This window comes from Sipha flava, unplaced genomic scaffold (assembly GCF_003268045.1).
Source record: "Sipha flava isolate LNK unplaced genomic scaffold, YSA_version1 277_pilon_pilon, whole genome shotgun sequence".
In the NCBI taxonomy this organism is placed as follows: Eukaryota; Metazoa; Arthropoda; class Insecta; order Hemiptera; family Aphididae; genus Sipha; species Sipha flava.
In genome coordinates this window covers 164,439-189,837 of record NW_020272943.1, presented here as the reverse complement: position 1 = coordinate 189,837, position 25,399 = coordinate 164,439, and the positions used below count along the sequence as shown (strand labels likewise).

Sequence of the window (25,399 nt, the reverse complement as noted above, 5' to 3'; positions counted from 1 at the left end):
ACACGATATCTAAGATAGAACGTAATATTTTTAAATCAACGTCATACAAATCCATACTATACAACCATTAGTTTGTGATACATTTTTATAATTTCCAACGATTACAGTTCAATCACATGATATTTTTTTTATATTTATAATTATATACAAATTATAGTTATAATTAAATTAAGTTCAAAGAAACTTGTGATTGTTGTTTTTTTTTTACAATATTAAATGCATGGAACATGATTAAGAATGAGTTATCGTATAAATATAGTGTAATGATCACTATACTAATGTGATATCTATCTTTAAATATAGATGTTTTTTCTTTCGTTCGAAATTGTTTTCCAAACTAGTGGGGCATACCGAAATTGAATTTATAAAAATAATGTTCATCTTCATTTGCTATCCATTCCTGTATCCAATCCGAGGCACTCTTATTTCAACAACGAGTATAAAACAACAAAATCGTGTACATTTCTCACGACAACCGAACGTACGATGTGATTAAATTATTGCTCTTAACTAGTAATCGAACGGTACACGAAAATTGAAAGCGAAAAAAAAAAGGGGTAAAAAAAAAGAAGCTAGAGGTGGATCGCAGAGAACCGATGATACTATATGTACCAAAATAGTATTGGTGGGAAACTATAAGGAACAACGTGATATATTACGACGCCGGTCGATATTTTTTTTTCTCTTTTTTTAAAAAGAAAACAACGTATTTTCCGCCATTGCAAACGCACTGAGCTCCAAAACGGTAGCCTGGAAGACGTGTTTTTATAATCGATATCAGATAATATTTAGGTCGAACAAACTAAACATCTGAGACGATGGTTATTCGATATTGTTTGAATTCATGAGTGCTTGGTTATGATAATATATATTTTTTAAACGTAGTCGGTACAAATGTGTTTGAGATATTATTTTTTGCCATGAAATAATTAACGTTTTCAAAACTACATTCGTAAATAATATCGGTATTATTTAGCACGATGTCTCCGAAAAGTCATGAAAAATGCCACTGGATGTATTATAGCTTTTTTTTAGATTATTTCACTTATAAGCACATGGTTAGAAGTAATAATTATCAAAAACATTTGTGATTCATGGGCTTTATGAAATTTCTTATTTACTCAAAACATGAGTTTACGAAATTTCCCATTTACTTGCAATAGTGCATTTTTTATTTACAGCAAGAATTCAATACCAGGGGAGTGTATAACACATGTAATAAAACAATAACCCTCATGGAATCAGAAGAAAATTTCAAAAATGTATTCAGAATTTAAACATTGTTTTTTATTTTTCATCTTCCAACACACTGCCAGCAAACCAAAATGCAGTTTGAATAAAATTTAATTTTTACAAACCATTTCTAGACTTACATTGTAATTAATATTATTTAAAGCCTGCACGCTCATCTCTAAAAACATTACGAAAAAAAAAAATAAAAATAAATAATCATAAATCTAAAAGAAATGTAATTTATGAATAAACAATTTATATTTCGTGTATTTCTCGATAAAACATCAAATATGACGAAGAAAAAAAATAAAGACCCGTGTAAAACAATTTATTATTTTTGCCAAAACATTATAATAATAATATCAATGCAGTTTAAGTTTAAGTGACAAATATATAGTTATTTATATTCTATATTATGGTTTTTTATCAAGAATTCGGGAAAGCTAAATTACTTATAAAAATATCAGTGGCGTAATGTGTTTGTAAGTATTTAATAAATTTTATCACCCAAGCGTTTTTGACTCTATGCTTATTGTTTAATATTTTATTAATTGTATTTTTTCATCTTGACAAAAATAAATATTTGAAGAATAAATGTAATAATGAAAGTAAATAGAATAATTGGGATTTTGTTATTTAATGAACAAACTGATGTTCGGCGTAACGATTTTGAGGGATGTTTTTTCCTGTCTACCAAGTATAAAGATTCAATGTACTTCACATCTTTAATAAACTATCCAAGTCAAACAGTTACCACCAATAATCTCAACACGCATCAAATTACTTTATTATATTCGGCGCCCAGTGATTAATAGCCGAAAGTTGTTGTCATTGGTGATCGTATAACCAAGGATGATATTATTTTTATTTTTCTTAAATTCTGATTCATAAAAAAGCCACAAACGAAAAATCAAAATGGTCGTGCTAAAAATATTACCAAAGTATGAACTAAATAGTTACATATAAAAGTACATTCTAATCTCCATCAGAGGCCAAAAAGTAAATTTATTCTAACCAAGCCATTTAAAATACGTATTGACTTCTCAACTCATAAAAAACAAAACTTTTAAGTTGGTTATTATTATAAAGTAGGATATACTTTTTCACATAAAATAATAAAATTAATTTTACATTGTATATTTTTGTATGATTTCTATTATAACGTTTAAAATATTTTTAATTTATTAAATTTATGAATAGTAGGTATTTGATAAATTTGATTTTACCAAAAATATATTTTTACCGTTATAACTGCTTATACAATTTAAATTGTAGTAAAAAAAGCTATTAATTTTACGATGATGCGACTTTTTCTTATAAAACCATTTTTTATAGATGAGTAAACATGCTTCAAATATTCCATGCAACATATGTATCCATAAGAAAATGATTGTACTGTACTCAGTGATATCGAAATTAAAAAATATGATATATTTTGCGAAAAATTACAGGCGCATGAAAAAAAAAAACGGCCCATCTATACAATTTTATCCGTAACACATGCTAATCCATCAAATTATGTTCACTGTATTTTTCGGCTACGGCTTTATGTGTGACCTACTGGGAAATGGGCCATTGAAGTCAATCGAATCAGCGCTGATATAATATTGCACATGATAGCAATAAATATTGCATACTCCTTTAGTAATTGTTTACAATATATTGTAAAATATATATATGATTTTATTGTTCTGTTAAACTAGATGATTTAAATTATAAGTAAACAATGAATATAAAATAATTAATAAAATATAACATCGTAATTGATTAAACATTATAATTTAAGTAGCATGCGGGCCATCCGAAATTGGGTCCCGCATTTAAAATTCCCACATTATTTGGGTCCTGAATTATTTTAGGTACTACTCTAGTTTGGTCCCGAATTATTTTAGGAACTACACTAGTTGAGTCCCGGATTTTTATAGGCACCACACTAGTTGGGTCTTGGATTCTTATAGGTACTACACTAGTTGTGTCCTGAATTATTTTAGGTATATACTAGTTCCTGAATATTTTTTGGTAAGTACTATATTATACTAACATTTTCCTTCCAATTTTAACAGACTTAGGACTGTTTATGATCTATTTAGATCACAGGTATGGTTAAAAATGTTTTTATAGGTTTTTTTTTTTTTTTTAGTTTTTTTTCCGTTGATTTGTATTTATATTATATAATGATTTTAACATTTTTAATATTTTTTCATTTACCTATATGGCTATAATTATATTTTATAATATATATTTTTATACTTGATTTTTAATTTTTTTTATATTTTTACCAACACAATTCTAATAATTTATATTTTTATGGAAAATAAACTAAAAACAAAAAAAAAAAAACTATAAAAACATTTTTAACCATACCTGTGGTCTAAATAGATCATAGACAATCTTAAGTCTGTTAAAATGGGAAAAAAAATGTTATTATAATGTAGTACTTACTAAAGAGTATTCATGAACTAGTGTAATACCTAAAAGAATTCAGGACCCAATTAGTGTCGTACCTATAAAAATCCGGGACCCAATTACTACACTACCTGTGATTAGCCCCTAGTACTCGGGACCCAACTCGAATGCTCCGAGCATGTGATATACTATCATGATTTAGATAATATATAAAATAAATATATATTGGACATGGGATTAAATTAGTTATAATAGTGGTGATTAAACAAACGGTGGCTGGCATTTAATTTTTTACAATTCCGACTTTATATTATCCCTTGATAATCATTGTAAACTATGCAATTATTATGCATTTCGAAAGAAATCATTGCAAAATTGTTTAGACAATCGCCGTATTGACGTGTTATTTACCGTAAGATAACTGAAATGGTTATAAATATTTATAATAAGGATAATAGTACATTACTCGGTGCAGGCCGTGGAAAATTGGAAATTAAAAATAACAATAAATCGTAAGATCGTAACGATTAAAATATTTAGTCCAGACAGCGAGTTGAGGAGAAAACGGTGATTAAAAAAAATGAAAAAAATATATATTTGACTAACATATTGACTTTAATATTATAATATTGCGTGCAAAAGCGATCCACCCGTTGCTTTCACTTGCACAGTGCAACGGATTGAAACGGAAGGCTTAATAATAATAATATTATGTAAAAACTTTGGTGAGCCGTATGCTTAATAGAAACGATCGGGTGACTGTGCGCTCATTCGATCGAACGGCTGTTATCGGTGCACCGGTAACAGCCGCGGTGGCATCAGCTTGGTAGGAGGACCGGTGTATTACAACTAACCGTCAAGATTTTGCGATCGATTTGTTCGGGGGCGAACAGTGGTGGAATGACAATCATTAAGACTCGTGTATAAAATTTTTTTGTATGCCCTTTTATATCTATAAACCAATTTTCTAAACATTGGGCTGTTTTATTTGTATGCAATAAAGTATAAAATAAATAATCATAGAGAATTAATAGTTTATCGAATTATTATTATAGTAACAATTAGAATAATTTTGTAGTCATTTACGAGTTAAAATAAAAGCACAATAAAAATGATTTTTTCAGTTAATATTTTGAGAAAAAATTTTTTCATCAACAACGATACATTCAATATTTTAGGACACTCATTTCTTATCAAAATAATCGCAAGACACCACTAAGCCGTTTTTAGGACAAGATGCTTCTTAAATAATTTTTAATTAATGCGAATTTTGAGAATGTCTCTGCCCTTGCCACCTTGTGGCTAATAACGTAAGAAATAAGTAAAATTCCGTTAACAAGTCAGAGAAAGGAAATTTTACCCATATTATGTATAATTCACAATTATTAATAATAGTATTAACACTATCGTATTGATGTTGGATAATCCGTACAAACTTCCAGTAAACGCTAGTAGTTACTTACTAGTAGTAGTAGTTACTTTCAGTAATAGTATGTTTTGTATTTTTTTAATATTCCACGATTATATTTATTTCAACTATTTTTTTTTTTTTTTAACCAAACAGAATTTTACTGCATGGCCCCTCGTTCAATGACGGAGCTCGGGGAAAATCTCGCGATGAATGAATTGTATGCAGTTTGCCGTTGCCAACGATGCCCTCGAACACATCGGGATAGTACTCATTTATTCAACAAAACGTGGCAGTGGCTGCAGACGGCAATGGTTCTTGTGCTCGTTCGGTCGTCAACAAATCGATAGACTACAATTTGGTTCTCAGCTGTGGAATAGGTTCCTGGGTTGTCTACAGATTACATATGAGTTGGTTCACGGAATGTCTGCAGGTAACATACGAATTGGTTCCCGCAAGGTTTCATGATAACATAATCTTGTTAAATTAACTTTTCAAGTTATTGTGCTGTATTCGACCATCGAAAAATGTCCGTTATACAGATTTAGGGATATCACAAGACTGATGAGAAACAAACCTAAAAAAAAAATATTATATTTAAAATTATACTTCTATACTTCCCCGGACATCGTAAAACCTACGAAAATATCATAAGATTATCGATTTATACGTATTGTGTAACAGTTTTAATTTTATTCAGAAACCAATTTGCACACCTTATTTGACCCGGAAACCAATCTCGCATTCATCCTTTTTTATAGGGGTAATGGTATAACGTGGAACGGAGGATATCGTTTTCCATCGGACCGTTCATTCGTATGAAGCGGACGATTCAGTAGTGCTGTGCAGAATGGCATTATGTATATGACGTAGATGAGAGTCCTCAACCTTTTCAAATGAGCGAGTTACATTCGAAATTGTAAATCTCTGGTGATCGACATTCAAGAGATTTTTAGAGATTTGTTTGATAAGCAAAAAAAAAGGTTTAATAATAATTAACTATTTCTCTATTATTTCTTCTTACCACAAATCCGATATTCTAATAATAGTACACAATAAAAATTAAAAAAAAAAAATTAATTGTAAGTTTATTAACGTAATAACTTTTCTATAAAACCAATGCTAAAACTTTCTATTCTTATATTATTAAAAAAATTGACTGGTTGGCGACATCTAATGTGTAGTATGGAAACGGTAATGCTGAAAAATACAGTGTACTGCGCTACAAGATGATCGCGAAGGATTATACCTTGAGAGATCGAAAACGGGTATGAGAAAAGTGAATAGTATTTAGCTTGCCGTCGCCGCGATAAGCTATTGGATGAGAGTTGCGCGAAGATTGTTGGTTCGATTTTATTTTATTTTTATTTTCGAAAAGACCTTTTCGCCAATTATCGTACGGATCTTGCAGTTCGACTAAGCTGTTCACAAATAGCGTAGGGTTGTATTAACGTGTAGGTACTCGGATTCACGCATAATAATACGACCGACACTTTTATATAAGCGTACCCATCGGACGATACAACGATCTGAATGCCAAAACGCGTGTCCAAAATGGCGGGAAAATATTATCAGGAGCTCGTTAGAAGTGTCTATAAATGCTGATCAAACGTATAGAGGGCTTATTTTTTAAGATGTGAAAATGATAGTTTTGCTTTCAAGTGTCAACTTTAATTAACTATAATAGCATGAATATTTTACGATGTATTGAAAAATAAACCATCAAAATACCTAGCTAATACTTATGAGGTGTAAGTTCATCAACCATAAGTAGATTGTATCATCAAAAGAACATGGAAGACATATAACGTAAGGTAAATTTTGTTAGATCAAAATTATAAGATAATCAAGTTTTCTGAGTTCACTAATATTTTTTAAAAGTAAACACCATTTTGTAATGTACCTTTTATTAAAAAAAAAAAAAAAAAAAATTTAAACTTTAACTTTTACAATAAGAAATCATTTAAATATTTTCAATGTAAGATTTTAAGATTTTTTAACTTTAATTTGTTATAATATATGTTTACAAAATAAGTACAGGTTTGTAACTTCATGAATTCAGTGTGAAAATTCAACATTAAATAATACTTTGTATTACAATAAACAAAAATATTATTTATATTATTCAACTAAACCAATCGAACATAACTAATGCAAATGATGATATTTGCTATCAACTTAAAGATAAAATATTAAAAATAATGAAAAACAAACTGAAATTGATCAAGATTGAAATAAAACGTTTACATAAATAATAAACTATGGTTATATTTTATACAAGATTATTTTGCTTTGAATTTGTTTTTTTTTTCAGTTTCAGTAGAATACTTAAGTATGTTATAAAACATACATTTAAAAGTAAAAACATGTTTTCCCCCATATTTGAAATAATCATAATGATGATGTTATTTTAGTTAATATTCACCTTTCTGAATGCATGAAACGAAATAATCATGTGATAAATGAGAAAAAAAAATTCACATCATATGAACACGATACACTATTATAATTTGTAAAATTTATATAATAAATATAACATATATTGAAAGAAATAAAATAATGCATAGGAATAATGATTTATCTCATTCTCTATTCATTGAAAATGTGTTATGCTTATCAATTAAAAAATATTTTTTTACAAAAAGTATATAAGGATTGCTTATTAAAAATATAATTTAAACATTTAAAATAAACTTATTATGAAAATACCACTGTTTGAAAGGATACATTTTGCACAAAAGTTAAACAAAATTATAGGAAATAATTTCAAACTCATACGTAATATTTGACAAACAAAAATGTAGGCACAACAAACATGGAATCAATTAATTGAAATATTCTGAGAAAATTGTAAGAAAAAAATCTTAATTATCAAATACACGATAAAACGAAATCTCGTATTTTTTTAAACGAATCTTTTTTTTTTTTTAGGTTTTTTATTATAAGGTTTTAAAAGAGTAGGTAAAAAATATTTTTTGTAGAACTGAACTACGTTTTTATCAACATTAAGCTGAATTTTAAAGAAGTTAAGTTTATTATAACAAATTTTCTATAGTTCACTAGATATGTTCCTTCTTTTTTTTTGTTAATTTGAGATATTAAATTAAAAAATCTTTACTTTTTAATATTCCATGTATCGTGGTTATTTCCTCAAAATTCAATGAGAGAATTCAGTTATTAATTATAACTATCCAATATATCATAACTATTTGGTGTTCAAAACCGTGGGCTCTAGCGATACATTACTTAATAGTACGCAAACCATTATAATTAAACCAGAAGGGGATTCAATGAAAACATTGATTTATTCTTGAAACAATACATTTTTAACTTGGATTTTTAAATGAAAATAAGGATTCCCTAAAATTCCTCCAATTAACAATTCAATGACTAATCAGGTTTCTTCAAGTTAAAGTATTCTGTCAATCGATAAGCAATTGACGACAAATGAATAATTCACAAAAGAAGAAATTATTTTTTTATTATCTACTGACAAATGTTCATTATATCCTGTGACATTTTTTTTATACAAAATATTAATCAAAAAATGGTTTCAACAACATTCAATTACCTTTATTTTTTTATTATTTTCCTTGTCTATTGGAAAAATATAAATTATTTTATTGTTAAACTACGACTATATAATACTTTATACATTAGTTGAATATTAGTAAATAAACAGTTTAATTTTGTGGGTACAATTATGTAACGCTAAATATATATAATAAGAAAAATAATAGTAATAATAATAGTAAAATAATTTATATCAATAAATCTGAAAATTAATCTGAAACATCAATGTAACCAACTGGTTTTTAGACGTGTTATTAAAAAAGCAATTGATGTATTTATTTAAAATTATTATTTTTTTATTAACATACATGTTCATTAAGTGTAGATAATAAACTTGATTATATGCAAGTATAAGTATAAAAGTTATTTATTTTAATTTCATTAAAATGTTGTGTAATATTACGAAATACGATAAAATATTTAATTGTCAAGTGATTCATTTTGCTCGGATGCACTGATTTTAGATACTGTGTGAAATTAGAAATATATTGACTTTAGCATGATATTCATTTTTTTATATCTGTATACGATTTCGAACGTAAAGAGCACTGCTTTTATCACAATTATAAAAATTCCTAATACGAAATATTTTCTAGTTAATACTTTGAAAGGAGATAATTTCACAATAGCTTTCTTAATAATTGGAAAAAAGAAAAAAAAGAAAAAATCATAAAATACTGCAAAATTTACAGCAATGGATATTATCGAGAATGGAAATAAATAATTAACAATGATCTGAAGTACGATTGGGTATTATGAACCAATGAGCGGATGAACTGCGGGATATGAAAAAAAAGTCTCTTAAACAAACTTAAGCTGTTGATGTCCTTTGCGTACTTCACCCTAAGGAACGAATAGAATCATTGGATTGTCCGATACAGTTACTTATCTCCTAAACTAAACAAAAACAACATTATCATGTATTATTATGTATTATTATTATTATTATTATTATTATTATTATTCCTTTTGTTTTATAGCAATACTTACGAATAATTTAAACGGAAATCAAAATCTAAAGGCTTAAGAGTGGTGCGATATGTATTGGATTCTAACGCTGCGGATTTTATGATAATACAAATCAGCAGAGTACTGTAAGTTAAGTAATTAACGCGAAAGCAGGAATCTTGGTCAACACCAAATACAAACCAATAAATGTATACTTGAAAATGAATAAGACTTTAACTTTTAATTTTAATTATTGTCTTATAAGTGCGATTTCTTTATTGATTACCTGATTTTGAAATCCAAATATTTTTAGTCTTCACATTAAAAAGTATAGTAATACGGTTTTGAATATTATAATATCGTAGCCAACCAATAACGACAATAATAAAAATAAATCTGAAAAAAACATAATATTCTTATCGTTAACGACCTTCCATCGCAATGGTAAATTTGTAGTCAAGAGCTATTTTTTTCGTCAATGATCTTTACATAGACCCATACTTAATCGTAAGCCACAAAACAAAAAAAATTTTAATTGGTTCCTATAGAAATTCCATTTCTCAAAATCTAAATTCTAATGCAGATGATTTGGCCATTATTAAACCCATGATTACTCTTCGATTTTCTAAGTCATATAAAATAGATTAACTGTAATTAAAAAATGTAAGTCTCGTTCACTAACTTTTAATGTATAGTTAATAAATTTTAACTAACCTGTAATTTTTGGACATAGTTCATTACCTTTTTTCCATCTAATATTTTTGAGTCAATTTTAAACGATTCCAATGATTCAAATAAGTCTTTTATATTTTTGAACTCACCAGAAGTTATAAACTATTTATCAATATTCTTGTTTTTACAAATCACAATATTATAAATTGGATTTTTATCTTTTAAAATCGTTGTTGTAACAACTTAATAAAGTATACAATATACTGTAGCCTATAATCGTGCGTTGACTATATTTTTCGAGTCTCAATATTGTGATATTTTCAAACATTATTTTATAAATCGATATCAAAAATATTGATAAAATATTCACGATACCGTTGACCAACACGAATATCTATTTATTGTGTTCGCCATTATTGTGTGTCGTGTATCGAAAAATCCTGTGTTTATATGTGTGTGTGTTTTTCCAATAATATAATGATTTTTCGAGTGTACACTAATCATTTTTAAATGTTTTATTATTCTCGTTGTTTGTACTAATTTTCACAGGTACAGGTTTTATGATAATTTTATTATAATTATATAGTATATTTGCGCTAATCTCCCACCAATATTAAAATATTTAGAATATTATTTTACGAACACAAGTTATCGTGTTTTATTATATTTTGAGTGAGCGCAAATCGCAATAACTATTAAATTGTAATTATTCCAAACTATCGGTAATCACCACTATTTTATGCGTTTTAACCATGAATCGATGAATAACAGTATTTTTTTTTACTTTTGTCCAAGTATGAATGTTATTTATTCAGCTTTTAGGTAGCTGCAGCTAAATTAATTGGTTAATTTTGATTATTGTAAGTTTCAATTATACATAATATTTCACCGTCTTGAGTAAAATAGGCTGTACTTAACTATCGTGAATTTGGCTCACTTTAGTATTGTGATTTGTTTTTATATCTGAGCCAAAATTTGCAAATTATTTAAACATATTTGTAAGTCAATTTTTAGAATTTTCAAGTCAAAATTTTCACCATGAAAACAAAAAATTTAAATTTGGCCAACCTCAAATAGCTCACCCGTTTTGATCTAGAAATCAGTGCCTAACAAAAGATTATGACTAGCAAGACATTTCAAGTCAGCTGGCTGCTGTAAACGTTTAAACTTTTGAAGTTCTTACTGGATCTGTGATTAATAATTTCGTACCAGCAATACATACATTATATTTGTATAGTTACCATCAAATTGTCTTCTTGCCATTTACTTCGGTTACCTTTTTCTAACAGATTCTTAAGTACATAAAATATACACTCGCGTATACGCAAACACTCTTGCAGCATTTATTATTCACTGTTTAGGTTACTAGTTCTTGCGCGGCAAATCAAACCTATCCTAGATGAGCATTATTACATAAACGTTCGGTCGATAATGGTAAGTTAGTGGCAGAGTGAGCGAAGCAGTTTTGGTACGCAATAATATACCGAAATGAACTCCATTTCGTTTACAATTGTTATTTATGGTGACGAAAATATTATTTTATGTTACTTCCATCTTCATTTAAAAATAATTATTATCTCCTAAGAATCCATGTTTAATTTCATAGAACGTTAAAACAAGAAATAGATATTGTGTATATATCAAGGACATTCAAATTTCAGAAATTTTATCAAACTTCTTATTTTTCATACGAAATAATATATATAAATAATTATGAAATTCAATTTTATTTTGTATTGTTGTAAGTACGTGTATTTATAAACATTTTTACATTTGTTTATTATTTTATAACATGCCATACTTATGATAGCATTATAAATTTTAGATTTCGAGTATAAATAACAGAACATTTTTATAGATCATGACACAGACCGTATTCATTACAAAATCTTATAAATATGGTAAAGTTATACTTATAAATCCTTTTTATAACTGGTTTCAGTTTACAAAACGTTTTAAAAAACATTACAGTAAGCCGAGTTTTACAAAGAATAGTTTACCAAAGGTAATAATTCAACGTTGATTTGAATCTTATAGTTATATTATAATATTGGGTGTTTTTGAGGTCTTCAAAGTGAGGTGATCTGTTAACAGTCATTTTTTTTTTTTAAATATTGTTTGCAAAGTTTGTTTTCAAAATAACACGTAGAAAAGTTTTGTTATTGTATTTCTCAATAGAAACGGAAAATAATTCAAACAGGGAGTATTTGATGGAAAAAAAAATGATAAAATCTCAAAACTAGCATTAAATTAATGGGTCTGATGGGATTCAAATATACAAAGTGAAAAAAGTTGGAAATAGAAAAATAAATTTCACTCGTATAACTGTTGAGATTTAGTTATTTTTCTAACCTAATTTTAAATTTTTAATTATCCTATTACTCAAAACATAACTTATAACTTTAAGTTTGTATTTGAGTATCAAGGTTTTCAACCAAAAGTAATTATATTTGGTATCGATTCAAATTAAAATTAAAAATTATTTAAATCCATAGATTCGCAGTCACGAAAAAACTTTACTTATTTTTACTTAACAAAAATAATTTTTTTTAATACTTTATTTTTCATAGTTCATACCTGACATTCTGTTTCTTCTATGCTAGTTGAATCAAACTGTCACTGAAGCATCTACGGTATAAATTTTGTTTGGCATTTATTTTCATATCACATCGATTTCAATCCCTTTAACGATGTTTGTTTTCATTTGAATGATTTATTAAATTAAATATATAGTTTTATATTTATTCAACATACTATGTATTATGCGTATATGTGTTTGTTTATTTTCTTTATTTCATACATAGACAACATAATGTAAGGCAAACAAATATTTGGAAATCATTAATTGATCGTTTAGGTAGGAATATCATAATATCAATAATAGGTATTTAAATATAATCTGTATATAAACCAATACACACACAATTATGAACACTAAACGGTAAACATGTCAATTTAATTTTATCTTAAGTTTTAACTGATGAAAAAGATTTGTTAACTTACATGATGATTAAAAATAAATAATTTTATATAGAAAAGTAATATTACTTAAGTAATATATTTATACTATTAAAAAAAAATATATATATATATATATATAAATATATATTCTTGGCTAATTACTATTTTAATAATTTTTAAACTAAAGTGTTGATACCATACTTATCTTTAATATTGGTTGCTCAAGCCCTGTGTTTAAATCACCTAAATCTAAATCAGACAAATCTGTATCATTGTGGCAAAAGCTGATAAGTGCCAAAAAGTTAATTTTGAGATTATAGATGATGTATGTAGAATAAGGTTGAAACTGTATTGTGTTAAAATATGATATATGTAGCTCTATTATTATATCTATTATAAGCAAAAAACGAAAGTGATAACTGTTTAAATTCACAAAATAAAATTGTGACAATATATGATGTACTACATATCATCATCAAACACAAATAATTATTGTCCATCTATACAATTTATAGATACTTGTAATATTATAACAAAAAAAGTTGATTGTTATTTTATTTTTTGTTAACAATCAAAGGAATAAAGTTATTTGAAAAAAAAAAAATTAAAAATACTAGCTGTTTATAAAACCGATTAGTCAAAACACGAAAAAAAATTACAAAATATGTTATGTGCATTTTATTGTTCTTATCAGTCACAATTATTATAAGTGACACACTTATTATAAGTCTTAACATAACTTTGAAAATTAGTATAAAATTATTATAAAAATGTTTCAGTGTATCAAGACTATTTATAAATAACCTTTATTTGATAAAATATCATTAAAAAACTATTTATGTCAAAAAATGTTTAAAAGGAAATCCGAATAAATTTTATAATGCCCGTCCTTTAAAATTTAGTTTAGCACTTATCAGATTTTGCCACAATGGTACAGAAATTTGAGTCAAACAAATTTATTTTTGCAATTGGAACTTCAGTATTTTCAGTAGTTAATGTTTTAAGTAATACTGGTTTGGTTTTGGTCTAATCAGTTAAATGAAAACTAGCAGAAGTATTCTATTTTTTTTTTTTTTAACTAAATATACTGAATATTTTTTATTATACGACGTACGTTTACACAATTTTCACAAACATGAAACGCATAAATAGTAAATACTAAATGTAAAATTACCAACTAATAAAACGAATTATAAAACTATATTGTATCAGATTTATTATAAGTTAAAATAAAATAATTGATAAAGAATAAAAGAAAATTATATTATTTATTATCTTGTGGTTTTATTTAGATTCATCGGATATTCTGTTTTTAACAAAGTTGCGTTAAAAAATGAAATACGACCAGTATTTACATTTATTTTTCAACTATCTAGGTAATATGAGAAAAATTATATTATTGAATTTTTGAAGATTTTTTCTTCTTATATAAAATATTGATTTATAACTATTGTTCCATGGTTGTTGGATACGGTGTTGCAATAAAATAGTTTTTAGGAGAGTATCGAGTTCCATTAGATGCACACATAAATGTTTTGACCACTCGAAAAAAGCTGCGGATGCAGACATCGGAAGCTCGTACTTGACGCTTTCAGTCTTTGTAAAGAATCCACTTTGGTCTAAAAGCCACAAGAAAATAAAGAAAAATAACATTTTCAAGGTGACAGCTGTTGGTTTAAATGTTGGCCTCGAATTCTGATATTTTAGTATTAATGGTTCGACGAAATCGTTTAAGCCAAAGTCGTTAATATTGTATATAGCATATATTATATATATATATATATATTATATTATTATTATATCATATTGTATATTGTATTATTATATATATTGTGTATAACTTAACTCTGGCAATGGAGTGTGATAATACATTATACCGACAAAATTCTTCATTAATATTATTTATTAATTTCATCAGGAGTATATTATTATATTATATTTAATTAGTTTTCTTTGAGGAGAGTCAACATTTGTTTGTGAATATTTTAATATCCCTAGGATTTTATCAACACTGGTGCAATATATTTTTATTTATTTATTTACTTTTTTAATTTGTTTTATTATACATCTGTAAATATATTATTTTATAATAAGTATAAGTGCTGTACAGGTAGAAATACAATAAAAATAAAATAAAATAAAAAGGAACTGATGAATTGAATAATGAATCCATTCAGCGATGGATCTTTTTGACATCGTGAATGGGTTTTATTTAATTAGGAGATCCCGACACCATTTGCATTTTAAACGTTTTTGGGGGTCACCTGGGATGGTGAGGTCAGATATGTTTAGATATAGAAGGGGACTTTGGTAATTTGTCGAAAGCATTTGGATTAGAATGTTTGAATTTTCTTTATATTTGATGGTTTGGCCGATCCTCAAAGTTGTAAACCATGTGACCATATGGGTGGGTTTTAGTAATAGTTTATACAGAAGTATTTTGTTGCTCAGATTGATGTGTTTAGAAATTAGGAGGAGACATAATTAACGGGACCGGTTATTCAGTGCGGTACGTTTGGTATATATGTAGTGGACCCAGGTCAGTCGATGGTCCAGTTGAAGGCCGAGATATCGGACATTTTGTGTGGGTGGGATAGGTAGGTTATTGAGGGTTATGGTAGGGCAGTTTCTTGGTCTTAAAGTGAAAGTGCAGAGGGTGGATTTTCCCTTGTTTATCTTGATTCCCCAGTTTTTATACCAGGTTCTGAGTTAAGCACCATAATGGCTTTGTCATCGACAAAGTCACCAGTGATTGTATGGTTAGTTGTGGGTTGGTCGGTGGTGTATAGATTGAATGAAAGTGGGGCTGCTGCGGCACCTTGGGAAACTCCAGCATGGATGGGATTTATTTTAGTTAAGGCTGAACCAAAACGTACAACAAAGTGCCTATCTTCGAAGTATGACATAAACGATATGTAGTAGTAAGGTGGGAAGATGGATTTCAGTTTGAAAAGGAGGACTTGGTGCCATTCTTTATCGAAGACTTATGCCATGTCTAGAAATGCAGCAGTGCATAATAGTTTTTTTTCTAGAGAGTATGATATTTTGTCTACTAGACGGTGAACTTGGTGTATGCTGCTGTGATTTTTACGGAAGCCAAATTGGTTTTTTGGAGTATTTGATTCAATAACTGGGATAATACGTTTTAGAATAAGTTTTTCAAACATTTTTGAGAAGAGTGGGAGTAGGCTAATAGGTCTGTAGGAATTAGGGATATCGGGAGATTTATTTGGCTTTAATATCATCACTATTATAGAGAATTTCTATAGAGCAGGGAAATAAGTTAATCTTATCATGGAGTTGTAGATATGAGTTAATAAAAGTATGACTTTTTTGAGTAGTTAAGAGGCTACTTCAGCGGTTATAAGGTCAAAGCCTGGGGTTTTTTTTCGAGCAGATTTTTCTATAGTATATTTAACTTCACTTGGTCGTATGTGTTTGGGAGGGGGGAGACTCATTGGTAATGAACAGAGTAAAAAGTAGTTTACTTTGTTGATTTGACTGGTGGAAATGATATCGGTGTGTGGTTTGAATGTAGAGTCCAGGTGGTGACAGAATATATTGGATTTTTTTAAGTCGTTTATTGCCTACGTCTGCTTTTCTCGAAGGTGGGACTGGAGGTTAACTACAGAGTATTTTCCTGGTAGTTTGCCAGGGTGAATTGTCACTGGAAGAGATGCAAAACATAAAAATATATTTTTATATCCCAGTGGAAGAGATGTATGTATAATGTACAATATTGTCAACGAAAATAAAAATATTTCAGAATGTGAATTTAACATTATAAGTAATATTTTTATAAAATACATCAGTTACCTTTTCTCACGGTTAGTGATAGCCCCAGAGATAAAGTAGTAATTATTAAGGATATTCTTATGAACGAGCACTAGAGATTTTCTAGAATTTAAAAACCTGCGGTGAAAATTTCCCACGATATTAATACTTACGCAGACAGTATAATTTAAAACCAAGAATATTATGCAAGAAGTTCAAAATATCTATATCTCCATCACATAATAAAAAGTTTTTGATATATTATTTTTCACTTATACTTAATAATATATAAAATATTATACTCCATGATTATTCCCCAGCTTAACATTTAATGTTATTGAATATTTGTGTTACTAAACAGAAAAAAAAGTGACACCCAGTGACGTATTTTTTTTAATGTTAGGAAGTTCTTAGCTCTCGACTTCCATCCAATCCAGAATCAAAAAAAAAAAAAAAAAATCATATATACGGCCTTATTAAAATGTATCTATTTCAATTTGTAATATCATATTTATATTTACAAGATTCCAGTAAAAAGCAAAAAATATCAAGAAATTTGTTTTGAAGTTCATAAATAATTTACTAGAAAAAAAAAAATTCATTTATATTTTATTTTTGTTATGTGTTTACCGTTCAAATATATTTATATAACATTGTAATAGAGAGATAATGGTAAAAAGGGTTCTTAAATGTTATCATTGATATGGTTTTCTCATAACAATAATTTAATAATAAAAATAATTGTGAACTTATAATATAAGTTATAAATATATAGTTATATAAATTATATTATAATTTTTAAAAAAATGTAAGCCCGGTCCCCCCAAAGAAAAAATAAATAAAAATAAAATATGAAAATACACCATCGGTGACAAATATATTATAAGTTTCCAAGAACTAAGTTACAAGGAGCGTTTAGGAGCGAAGCAAGTGCCGTGATTTTTATACCATGTATTTCTGAATGATTTCGACAGCAAAATACGATTTTCAACAGGTTTTTTTTACGAAAAACATAAATTAACTATGAGTGCGCAGGTAAATAAGATTTTAACGTAACTAAACGACATACAGAATCAACGTGTACAAGGAAAAAAAGCTTGAGTAAACGAAACAGATAACAGAGGTCATGATAAAACCGTAAGAAAATGGTATTCAATGATTAATATTTTTTTAGAAAAAGCAGTTGTCTGCAGAACGTTACTTTGACCCGAAACGCAGAGCATGCAAAAACGTCCAAAGGAACGTTCGATGCCCGATGCCCTCACGTCGCGCTAATAACCCAAAGCTGAGGCAGCAAGTCAAAACGTATTTGAGATGGATTTGACAAATCCAAATGTACAATCATTTTTAAATAATTGTCTTCGTGTGATAGGTATTTCATATTTATTATATTTCATAAATATTATCATATTTCAATCGTTTTAACAACGATTTTTTAGTGCAATTTAAAAAAATTAATTTCAATTTATCCGATTTTTCTAGTTATTTTCACTGTTATAACTATTACATGTTATATAATTGTACGTAGTCATAATTAATTATTAAATTAAATCACAAACGAATATTTAGAAAAAATTGTATTTCATGTATTGAGCTTATTTCTTTTTATTGTTGTTATTACTGTTGTTGTTGTTGTCAATATTTTATACTATGACATGTCGTAAACACATTAAATTTCGCAGACGTTACAGCAGTTAAGCTAAATGTTACCACTATAGAAGCTATGCACAACAATAATAAAGTTCAATTGTTTAACAAATATTTAAGAAAATTAATTTTCTTGATGAAAAAATATAAAAGGAATCATATAATATGTTTAAAAGTAAAAGATTCAAAATAAAAGTAAAAATGAAATTTTTAATTTAGATATTGAAAATACATATCATGTTTTATTTAACACTGTACAATTCTATTTTTTTTTTTTTTTTTTTTAACTAGAAATATATAATCTGTGCCCGTAGGCACAATAAGAATATGAGATATTTGATTATTTTTTTTTAACATGAAATACGTGATGGAAGAAGTCATCCAGTGATAACACTACATTTTTTTGAATTTGTTTTTATTTTTGAATTATTTATTTATTTATTTTTTTATTATTCATTAAGTAAGTCTCTGCACCAGTTTCTTTTAAGTCGTCGTGAGAGATTACCAGGAATTGTACGAGTGGGTAGATTTTAAATGAAGGGGTTGGGATAGGAGGGGAGTCTATTATGAAAACGTTTATAGAATATAACTGCTTCAGCGTGAACAGTTTTTATTTTTAAATCGATGTGTGAAGTATAATTATACTTATATATATCAATAAGTGTTGAGAGGAATCGGTTTATAAGTAGATACAAAGATGTTTAAGTTAAATTAATAAACAATTTAATATCGTGAATAATAAAATGATACACAACGCACTTCGTACAACGGCAACCGGTCGCATATCTCGACAGACTGCCTCCGTATAGCTGTGTTATAATATTTGTATATATGCCACACTCGACATAGAGAATGTGCCATCTCAACTTTAATCGTTGACTGTACTAATGTATATATACATATTTAAAACTACAGTATGAATATAAACTAATACATACTAAATATACTGGGTGTATTGTTTAATTTCAACAATAAGTTTTGTGCACAAACTGATAAATTCTATTACGCCCCTAATAAAAATTGGTAGGGGTAGAGGAACTTTAGTTCCAATGTTAAGGGATTTGATAGGATTTTGGAGAACATCAGAAGTGTGGGTATCATTCAACTAAAACTTCGAAGATGACTGTACAGGATAGATTAAATCGATTTGAGATAGTATCTCGTACCGATTAATGGTATAGAAAATTTTTTTGTTTCTATTTATCGGTGTTTTTGGTGAGTTTTGTTCAGAACTAGAATAGTTCCTTTTACCATCATTTTTTTTAAATCTATAACTACGGTCCATCTATCATTCGAGTTATCGTCCATATGCGTATTATCGTCCATACTATTACTATTACCGGCTACTTGAGCGTTGATGATAGTTGACTGTTGATTGCGAGAGTTTGCATTATTGAGATTATTTTGGTTGTTTTTGTTTTAATTATTATTTCTGATGTTTAATTGCGGCATATTAGTGACTAGTGTAGAGGTCGAAGTCGCAACCACCGCGTGGCACGGTTACGACACGTGATGTAACGATGCATGATAAACGAACGCGATAAGACGACGTTTAAAGACAATATTATTAGAAAGTTAGTACCATTCCATTTTTCTTATAGGAAAGAAAAATAGCTTTACATTTCGTTATTAAAGACAGATTTTTGCTGATTAAATATAAGTATGTTTGCAAATCAGTTTTACAACTATTTGGTTCAAAAATTGAGCGAAAACAAATATCAGAATTTGATAAAATAAATAAACTAAGGAGTGCAAAGGCTGATGCGTACGTTATGGATGCCACACGCGAACTGACATTTTTATTTAAAAAGAATATTAGATGTACCTATTATTCAAACATTTTATACTTTTTATGATAAAAAAAACCGACTGATGAAATAAAAAAACACTACTTTCACTACTCATATTTTAAATACAAAATAAATAAATAATTTTTTTATTGAGATATGGAAAATATTTAAGCTTAAATATTATACGAGTATTGTAATTATTTATTTAATTTACTTAACTTACTTATAAATGTTTATACATTTAGAGACTAAAAAGTATGCGTACGCGTCGTATAGATATCATCAAAAATACAAGTAATTAAATAATATAGTATCGCATTGGCTAAAGCATGCATAGATTTATGTACATATATAATCTTTTTTTAGAGCTTTATGCACAATATTACATTATGTATTGGTTGAAGGCATGTATGAATCTTAAATAAGATACATAATAATTGTATATTTAGTGATTGTTTAGAATAATGGTTGTAAATATATTTATGTATGTACATAGTGTGAATGTACATGAGTGTATATAGCCAATTTAAATGGGTAGTGAATAAATAGTTTTGTAGAGAAGCGAATATATTCTTCGGTTATCCGAGTATTATGATGGCCTTAACGTAAGAACTGTGCTAATCGTTTTGGTTGAATTAGACTAACTATGACAAACTGTCCATATATTTTAAAATTCAACAATTGTGGATATCACAACTTTTAATAAAATTATAATTAATCACAATGTCACTGTGTTATGACAGTTAATATTGTTCATAAAATGTATTTTCTTCCACATTTTTTTTAAATTAATCAATGTATAATATAATCATAAGAGCCATTTTGTCAGTATATATATCAAAGAAATGGTAAGGGAGAGCGTATCTTTTCATTTTAAGAATTTGATATTGTTATATTTATGTGCTAATTTATTTTAAAAATTATTACTGTGTCCTTCTGTAAAAAAAAAATAATAATTACATATTAATTAAAAATAAAAATAAAAAGTACTATACACAAATTTACAAGCAAAATTAGGCATAATTTTACACATGGAAAATTAATTGTACTCAAATAATAATATTTACGTAAAAAGTTATAAAATAATAAATGAACAATATTTATTTTAATAACGGGTAGTTGACAATCTAATTTATAGCAAAACTCCTAACTTTATTAAAGTCTGCTTTTTAGTACCTGAAATAATATTTGTATTTTATTTATGTTGTAAAAATCAAATATTCGACCATCCATGAATTTTTTTATAACTTTTATTCGCTCTCTGTTGTACATTTTTCCAAACTTTTGGCTTCCGAAAATATTACCCGTGATGTTAAATTAAAAAAAACAGGATATACGTCGTGAGTAGTGTTTAAGATTTTAGGTAATCTACTCGGAAAGGAATAACTTAAATCATTTTTAAATTTATATCTCGGATCATATATAAGAAATGCCTCAACGAAAACGGCCAAAATGTATTAAATTAATTATCACATCCATAATATTACTACATTTGAATACGATCATCCATGTTATACATTCTATGACTAACAAAAAATATAGGGATTCGTTTATAATGATTTGCGATTAAGCCACCATATATCTTTTATATTTCAAATGCGTAGTAAAATAATTATAATAATTAATAGTTATTAAACATTAGAATAAGTAGTATAGTATATGTGTAATGTACAGTTTTCAAAGTGCAACGATGTACATTATTTAGGGTGAAAGTATTTTTGATATATAGATAAAATACTATAAAATAAATTTCCAAAATAGATATGTTCTAGTGAATGTCAATGATATTTCAATTGACACCTTGAAAATCTAAGGCTTAATCGGTTGCGAACGAAACTATCCATTTCCGATTTAAAAAACATTGAAATTCGATAACAACTATGTAAAAGCCCCAAAGCCCTGACAATATCGTTTAATTTAATTTTTTTTTATAGATTTCGTACAATTTGTAAACAATTCTGTCTATTATTAAAATGAATTAATTAGATTTTATGAAATTACTATTTTGTAGATAATTAAATACAATATGTTATTGTTATTAGGTACTAATGCTGTATATTTGATTACAGGGTTTTACAATTTTCATCTAACCTATTTAATATTTGTAACCATAAATATTGATTATTGAATTAACTTACATATCAAGGTGAAATTAAAAATCATTGTTTTTAACTTCATTTCTAATGGAATTATTTGTAGAATTGTTTCAAAAATGCTTTGATTTATCATTGTTTAAAAATGTATTATATTATAGTAATACAACTCTGATTCTCTAGCAGAGGTAGATGAATCGAAACGAATTTTGAATATCCATTATTTTTACGGAGTTTCCAAGTTATTTAATTTATTTCGTTAATGGAAAAAGACAATAAGCCGTCAAAGTTTTATTATATATTTCTTTATCTGTAGGAAAATGGACGATGGAAATTAAAATTTTTCGAATATTTGGCCATTTTTTGAAAATATTACGAAATTAACGTTATGAATGTTTATAATATTGTTTCTTTTTGTTCGCTTTGTTATAACTATTTTAAAACTTATTTGTATTAATTTAGTTTTATAAATTGAATGCAACCATCAAAACAAGATAATAATGTAATTTTTTGTAGTTTATTGAAGTATACATTTTCTTACAAATCATGCGATTCGCTATAAAACCAAATATTAGGTGTAGGTGGAAGCTTTTAAAAAAAAAAGAAAAAAAAAAAGAGTATTAAATTTAACATTGAGTATAACTACTTTTGATTTAATGACATGAAACTATAATACGATTACTGATAGAGATTGACCTGAACAGCGAAAAGCTATTGGTTGCAATTCATCGCATTCACATCTCAACGCAATACGACTTTCGTTGTAACTTTAACTATTTCGCTTATAGTTATCAAATTATATCTGTATGAGCGATGATTATTTTTACATCGTTTTAACATTTTAGTGGTTATATCAAGTATATCGTTTTAAAATAAACAACATTCTGATTAATATCTGGCCACGTAACGCATTTTATCTTATATGTTAATATAAATGTATGGTATATGTCTAAAAACAAATTACGTAATATATATATATATATATATATATATACGTATTCGTCAGTACTTATAATATATACATACATACATATATTAAATAAAATATTATAAATACCTTTTAACCAAAGAAAGTAATGGAAAATATAATTATTATAATAATATTATAAAATAATAATAATACAGTAGAAAATTAATTTGTTTGACAATCTAGTACCCAAATATCCTATAAACCGTTAAAATTAAATGTGTGCGTTATTCTCTTAGAATAAATGCCTGTTGATAATAATAATTTACAATGAGTACCGCGGTGGAACTTTAACGATTTTTTTAATTTTTTTACAGGCTTATCAGTAATAGTTTTTAGTTAGCAGCGTGCCAAATAAAAACTTTTTGAATTACTTTTCTGCTTTCAATATAATTTCGCTATCTAAAATAGCCAAAAATATAAATACATTTTAAGAGTTCAAAAACCATTATATTACGGTAGGTATCACTAATGAAATCATAGATCTGTTAAAAAATAGATGGATTTATTGTCGTTTTATGTTAATGTAAATCTCTTCAGACACTTGTTTTAGTATTACGCTTACACAAAAAGTTTAAGTTGTTCACTTCCCTCCAGATAATCTATTGCTTCCTTGTTAGATTCCTTCTAGAATATGCCTAAATACTTTGATACGCATATACATCTGTAGATTCTTCCCTTATAGAACGTGTCCAAAGACGATTTTTAAATCAAACTTCGTTTATTTTAAAAATTAATCACCCTACCATTCATTAATACTAATTCATACCTACCATTAATCTCTACAGCCACTAATGCATTATTGTTTTACCGTCTCTGTAACCGAAAGGAGAGTTGAGGCAAACTTATTATTTTTGTAAGACTTAATTGAAAGGCGTGTTAATGCTCCTTCTCAAATTAATTTTAGAGTTTTTTCCCATTCTAGTAGATCATCTATTCTCTTAACTATTATCGCTCACAATTAAATATTAGGACAAAATTAGTCAATTAACAGGATGCGTCTTACCAATAGGCACATACAATTATTTAACAGCTAATATTGTCGTTTTTAATGTTCGTTTATGCTATATATTTCTTGTATTTTATATTTATAATATATTATATTTGTATATTATTCTTATCTGTTTAATTATGTTATTTGAATCAACTTTACTATTATTATATGTAAAGCTGGGTATAAGTAACAGTCATTTATATTTAATATCTAATTTCTGTTGTTTATATTCAGTTCCAAGTAAGTCCGTAAATATATGAATACATTTTTTCATATTAAAATATAACCATGCATTGCAATGATATTTCGGGCGTTTTGATATAGTTAAATAATGTATCTTAAAATTTTCTTGAAACTTAATTTTACTTAGTAACCATCAACCATTCAACTATGTAATTAATTTACTTCCTTAAAATATAAATTCTTTTGTTTTAAATTGTCAACAATAATAAACATTTTTAATCTCATTTATTATTTTTATTTTCCATACAATTTTAAATTAATTTTCACTTTGATTTCAGTACTACAAATGTTTTTGAATTTAAATAAGTAAGTTATTTTATTTTTTGTAGAAGTATTCGATTATTGTTTTAATATTCTAAAATTTATTGAGTTCTTTCTTTAAATAGAAATATTTAGTTTTACGAAATTAATTGAATATTTACCCAGTACTATTATAGTATTACTAGTATTACTAACTTAAAAAGGAGCTAGTTAAAATATTTGTAAATATAAAATTGGTGTATGTATATTACATTGCAATAAAAATTAAAAACAATATATTTCATAAAAATTATGTGTGGTAAATCAATGGTACTTATAAAATCTCAAACACCAAAACGTTCATTGGCTAAAACAAATAAAGATTATAAAATAAAAAGCATGTATGTTGCTCTTTAAGAAATTTTAAAAGTTGGTATATATATATATATA

The 25,399-nt window shown here is 26.9% G+C and overlaps 1 protein-coding gene across 1 annotated transcript in view; it reads right to left on the bottom strand.

Annotated features, from left to right (window-relative positions):
• The window catches only part of LOC112685449, a 328,545-nt gene that overhangs the window by 233,507 nt on the left and 69,639 nt on the right, over positions 1 to 25,399 (bottom strand). The window lies entirely within an intron of this gene.